The sequence below is a fragment of the Bactrocera latifrons genome, unplaced genomic scaffold (assembly GCF_001853355.1).
Source record: "Bactrocera latifrons isolate USDA-ARS-PBARC rearing strain unplaced genomic scaffold, ASM185335v1 scaffold_632, whole genome shotgun sequence".
Lineage (NCBI taxonomy): Eukaryota > Metazoa > Arthropoda > Insecta > Diptera > Tephritidae > Bactrocera > Bactrocera latifrons.
In genome coordinates, this window is record NW_017537304.1 from 79,141 (window position 1) to 85,455 (window position 6,315).

Here is a 6,315-nt window from a genome sequence, read left to right on the forward strand (position 1 = left end):
ATTTTAATATCTTTATTTATGGCTTAGTTATGACACTTTATAGGTTTTCGGTTTCCGCCATTTTTTTTGGCGTGACAGTGGGCTGATTTGGCCCATCTTCGAACTTAACCTTCTTATGGAGCCAAGAAATACGTGTACCAAAGTTATACCACTTTGGTATATATAACCCTATATCTGACTCTTTTAGTTTTAGGACTTACAGTTATGTGAACAAAATTATAATACTCTCTTTAGCAACTTTGTTGCGAGAGTATAAATATTATTATTGTATATAGGTTTATTTGTCCTAAAGGATTCTATTGGTGGGGACCATTACTACCATTTACTCTTATTGCACGCAGGTATCAGGCTGCTATCATGCAAGATGTCTTATATCACTGAACCCAATGTTATCACCAAATCTTGGAAGAATTCGTTGCTTTTTTTGAAAATATGTAGTACGGAGACCATTTAACTAGTTTAAATACGAGTATACATGGTTTACTCCATTGAGCTGACTGTACTTTGCAATATACTCCTCTAGATAACTTTTCCGCTTATAAGTTTGAAAACCACATACTAAATCTAAAAACTAAGTAGAATTTAAAAAAATAAAAAGACTCCTATTATTTTAGTAAAAAATTAGGCCCCATAACAGTAACAGACGTGGCAGACGAATTTGGTATCGCGATATAATATCGGCACATTGTTTCTTGGGTGTTGAAAACGACTTTCACGAACCATTGGAATCGTTATCAGGTTTAGCTATTTTTTGACAAATACATTCTGTCAAATAAGTACCCGGGAATTCTCATTTTAAATTTTCCCGCTGAGAATATTTCAAAATTTTTTTTCCAGATTGACACAACTGTCAGCCACTATTCTGTCAATTTTTATTTCTATGTGTCATTTAGTTTGTTTACGCCGTCATTACGAACAAGTCAACCTTTTGTTTTAAATTTGTCAATTCCAAAATAGATCCACATTTACTTAAAATATGAAGATATATTTATATTATATATTTTATTTTATGAATTCTGAAATTAGTATTATTTACTATCATAAGTAATTATTATATATTTATTTTATTATGTTAAATTATTTAAAAATAATTTTGATCCTGCAAACTTCTGTACTTCTCCATTAGAGCAACGCTATTCGATGAAATTTATTTGGAGGAATGCCCAATAGGGAATTTTTTCGATTCGGGATTTCTAATAGTGCGGAAAAGTTGCTCTAGTACTTCCTGATTCGAATGCAACTTTTTGTTTTGAGATCGGATTGCATCTTCAACCCCAAACTTCGGAAATTCGCCTACCTAGCGCCTGAAATACGCATCTCATGGCAAAATGTATTAAACAAAAGTTATTTGTCACATCATTTGCTACCGAAATGGTATATGTGATCATGGTTCCCGAGATACGAGCGAAAATACGGCGCGCCACAGCGCAAGGTGGAAATTGTTGCAGCTCTCAGCTAACCTGTATTGGTCACCCAGAACCCACCGCGTGGAKGTGGCTGCTCTTCGGGTTCCTCCCAAGCCCAACTCAAYCAACCAACCATATGTCAGGCTTGTTTTAGTCTGAATCTGTGTCAAATTTATTGATAAAATCAGACTTTGTACTAAACATTGGTACTTGTTGCCTACATTTCAGTGTAGAACGTATAAAACGATCACGAGATTGGAGGCCAATAACTTTAGAATATGCCTCTGTCACCAGTTTGACGGTTCTCTCGACTGCCACGGTGTGAGAGGGGAATTCACTAAATTTCCATACCTCTGCAGTGTCACCCGACAGCCCTTTTATGAGTTATTTGTTAGAAACTGAACAAAGAACTGGTGGAACAGCCAAGGTAATAGTCTTCCAGTTAATCATATCGTAATAATTATTAGCTTTGAAATTCAGCTTTGGCACTTTATTACATCTTACCCTTCCATTTACAGTGTCAGACTCTGCTTCTCTGGCTGCCAGAAGACGGTCAAGGGCCATAATTCTATTTGCACCGGTGAGCCAGCGAGATTTGCACATGTTACCTGGATGCATCGACGCTAAATCTGAAGAACATTGACCGGAAATAACAGCTTCTGATATTTTATAGAGGTAAGTTTGGTCTGTGCTAAGTTTTGTCGCCAGAGAATGTTTTTGGACTCTTTGAGACATCATCTATGGGTTCGAAAAGAGCACGAAATGGAAGTTCGTTGAAATGTAGAAGACAAACAACCCACTGTAATAACCTACCTATTCTTTCTTCTAGTTTCAGAATAATTCCACCTATTCAACCTGTGTTCGTGTTGGTGCCATCAGCACCGACAACTTCTAGATGTTCCACATCAACTGAATTGTCTTGTAAATGTTGCCATATAGCTTGCGTCTCATCCWYAGCTGACCCGGAAGGAGAGGTGACGTGGCCAAAGTAATGACAASYAGGTTCCGCTATAAGAGAAATATGTTCCTCTTTGACAGCGTCGCGGTTGTACTTTTCACTTTCGCTGACTTGTGTAAGTGTATTGTCTTGGCGGCCGTCAAAATACAGCCCATACACAGAGTCAATACTTTCGATGTTTTGGAGCTTAACTCCAATACTTTTTTTTTGCCCGAGTAATCTCTTGTACAGCTAAAGCAGTGTGTTCTAATACTCTTGTGTTTTGTTGGTTTTAGAGGATGGAAGAGAAAATTCATCATCCGCATCGTTTTTGGAAGAATCCATGTGCGACTCACCTACATTGTTGTCGCCTGTATGAGAGTCTGGCTGATCTGAATGGTCACGTGTTCTAGCTGATACTTTTCTGGAAAGTGTTGATGTTGAATGACGTTTTGAAATCTTTTTTGTTTCAGGTAGATCAACACTTACAATGCGAGCAATTCTTCTGGTTCTCTTTTCCAAGAGAAATGGTTTTCATTGATAGGAACTTTCCTTGCCTTTGGACAAGTGCAAGAAGAAAAATAAATGCATTTACAAGCAGCGATGTCAAATAATTTTCCGGCAGAAGAGACAAAGTCGTCCTTTTAGAGCTCAAACCTATTGGGTTCCTTAAAAATATTTGTTTAAGAGTCAGAAATTTCTTATGGTATGTGGTGAGCATTTGTACAACTCTGGTGTGTGAAACTATCGGAATAGACGACTTTTTGAAAGTATTTTCAACCTTTTTTGCAACTATTTCTGTAACCTCTTTACGCCTAGGTTCATAATTGTCGCCTCGGAGTCATCCTATACGAAATCTTTCAAACTGATAACACAAAAGAACATCCGGGTAAGTAGGTAACTGGAACTCAGAGAGATTGTACGGATATATGCCAAACACAGGACATTTCTGTCTAAATTTAAATTTAGATACAAATGTTTTGAGTTCTGTGTTCTATTCAGAGAATATAAGTGATAGAACTCGGCGAAATCAACAACAAGAGTGAACGAACTCGATGAAAAAATATTTATGTGGAGACCAGTCCGAACGTGTCGTATCGCGCAGGGAAATGAATGTAAGTGATAGAACYCGGCGAAATCACCGACAAGAGTGAAGGAACTCGATGAAAAAATATTTGTGTGGAGACCTATCCGAATGGGTCCTTTAGCGTAGGTAAATGAATGTGAGTGATAGCACTTGGCGAAATCAACGTCAAGAAGTGTGGCCACAAGCCGATTTTCACCTTGCGCTGTGGCGCGCCGCATTTTCGCTCGTATCTCGGGAACGGTTCGTCCTATCGGTTTCATTTCGGTAGCAAATGACGTGACAAATAACTTTTGTTTTATACATTTTGCCATGAGATGCGTATTTCAGGCGCTAGGTAGACAATTGCACGATTTTAGGCGAATTTCCGAAATTTCAAGGCCGGAGTTGGGGTTGAAGACGCAATCCGATCTCAAAACAAAGGGTTGCATTGGAATCAGGAAGTACTAAGGCAACTTTTCCGCACTATTAGAAATCCCGAATCGAAAAAAGTCTGGAATCGACCCACCCTAATACCCAAGAACGTTTTCAAATCCCGTAAAAAGTACATGTTAAAATGTCCTTTGTGTTTTCAGTTTATTTTTATGCATTTGTTATTGTAGAACAATTGACATCCAAATAGAAGAATCGACTTCAGGATTTGGTTGATGAAAAAGAATTTGGTCATTTAAATGAAAGAAAGTATAAGTTTATGTGGATAAAAGTATATAAATATTCATCAATAAAATGAGAGCGTGTTGTTTAGTAATTGTTTAAAATGTTTAAAGTATTCTCTAACTGCACTTGTTCTCTTTTCAGATAATTCATAAAAGGGAAGAAATGGCCCAATAAAATACCGTCCATGATTGGAAGGTTCTAATTCGCAAAATTCGCCATTGGGCACACAAGAATTTGAAAATAAAAAACGACTTATATTACAATTTTTTCACATTTAATAAAGGTAATCAAATACAGTATGATATAAATGTCATTAATGATGATGCGTCTAGGTGTGTGTGTGATTACGATATTAAGATAACGATTTCTTTCGGGATTTCTGTGGAGCAAAATCTTCTATTATATCTTTAAATTCAATTTTACACATAATTAACAAACTACACAATCTTTCTTGTAACATTGTTGTTCGCAATTAATTTTTTATTCTCTGGGCTGGGAAAATGACCGCTCTCCACTACAATTGGTAACTATAAGACAAAGGAATATTCTAGTAGCAATTTCTACGTTTGGAAAAGTTTCTTCCAAATTATCTGATTTTATTAGGTTATGTAAGTTAGAGATATTTAAATCCGCTGATTGCTTTGCTGTGTTTTTTAAATATTAGCTTAAATGAAAACATTCTGTTTTGAGCTCATCTGCATTARTGTCTTCATGATAAAATTCTGAAAATTCTTTGCATTTTTTGATCAACTCGCCAGATTCAATTGTTGTTAACTGACAAGGAAAACTAAGTCGACTATAAATTTCTTGGTATGCTACCGAACGTTTTTTTAAATGTGTATTTAATGTGACAATTATGGGAATTAAAGTATCTACACGAAGCTTATCCTTGCCTCTCAACTGTGCAGTCTCTGATGAACGTTCAAAAAAAAGTGATGCTTGTGCTGTGAATTTTGTTTCTTTCAAATGTATCTTTGTAGTGAGCAAATGGATTTTTTTTTTTTTTTAGTAGCCGTTTCATACTGATCAAAATTATTGCGTGCTATATTGACGTAATTGATCAGAGATTGGTAAAGTTTCGTTACAACGTTCATGGTCGGGGTGATATTCTGTAAACTTACACTTGTTTATTCATAATTCCCAAAAGATCATTCCATATTTCCGTTAGAAGAGCAGTCCCAAATTTTCCCTTTTTTTCTAGGCTTTGGGCTTCCTTTCTAGTGACTGCTCTTTGCTCCTAAATGCTATGTCGAAATTTTCCGTCATTTTGTCGAAGCCGGGAAAAAATTTAACAATTTTTGTACAAATTGAAAGAATGATACCCCTAAATTTAGTGAATGTGCCGCACATGGAACGTAAATCGCAAATTCGCAAATTTCTTTTATTCTTGACAGAACACCAGAGTACTTTCCAGACATATTTGATGCATTGTCATAGCTCTGCCCATGATAATATTTTATAGGAATATCAAGGCTTTCAAAAAAAGTTTAAAATGGTATCTGCTATATATTGCGCATTATGTTTATCCATAGGCAAAAATTGCATAAATCTCTCAATAGGCTGTCCGTCTTTTACGTATGTACATAACTATGAAAGTTAATTGGTCAACGTGGAGCAGATCTGGCGTAGAATCTGCGCTAATAGAATAGTACTTTACTGATTTAAGTTCTTTGATAATGGTTCTCAAAACTTGCTGTCCCATTAAATTAATAAATTAATTACAAATATTTGCCGATAAATATGATGTACTTCCTTTTCCACGATTTCCGCAGTTTTGTATGTGATCAGCAAGAAAAGGATCAAATTCACTAATCAGTTCTAAGCATTCCAAATAATTCCCACTATTTTGCGATCCTAATGACTCATTACCGCCACGAAAAGCAAGACCTCTTGATGCAAAAAATTTCACTACTGCAACAATCCTCCTAAGCACATTCTTCCAATAGTTAATTTCTGTATTATATTGGGACAGTCAGTATCAATTCGTCCAGTAGTTTTCATTCTTGCAACATAATTCATCATAAATTCCCTGTGCTGTAAACTGTTCTCAATCTCTATCAATAACTTACTTATATGCTTCCAATCTTTATATCCATTAGGAGAACTTAAATTATATCCAGTACCAGTAGTGGTATTAAATAGACGGCAGCAATAACAGTATACAGATTTCTTTGCTGGTGAATAAAGGAACCATTTTCTTTGTAAAGACTCACCATTCGTCAATTTACGAA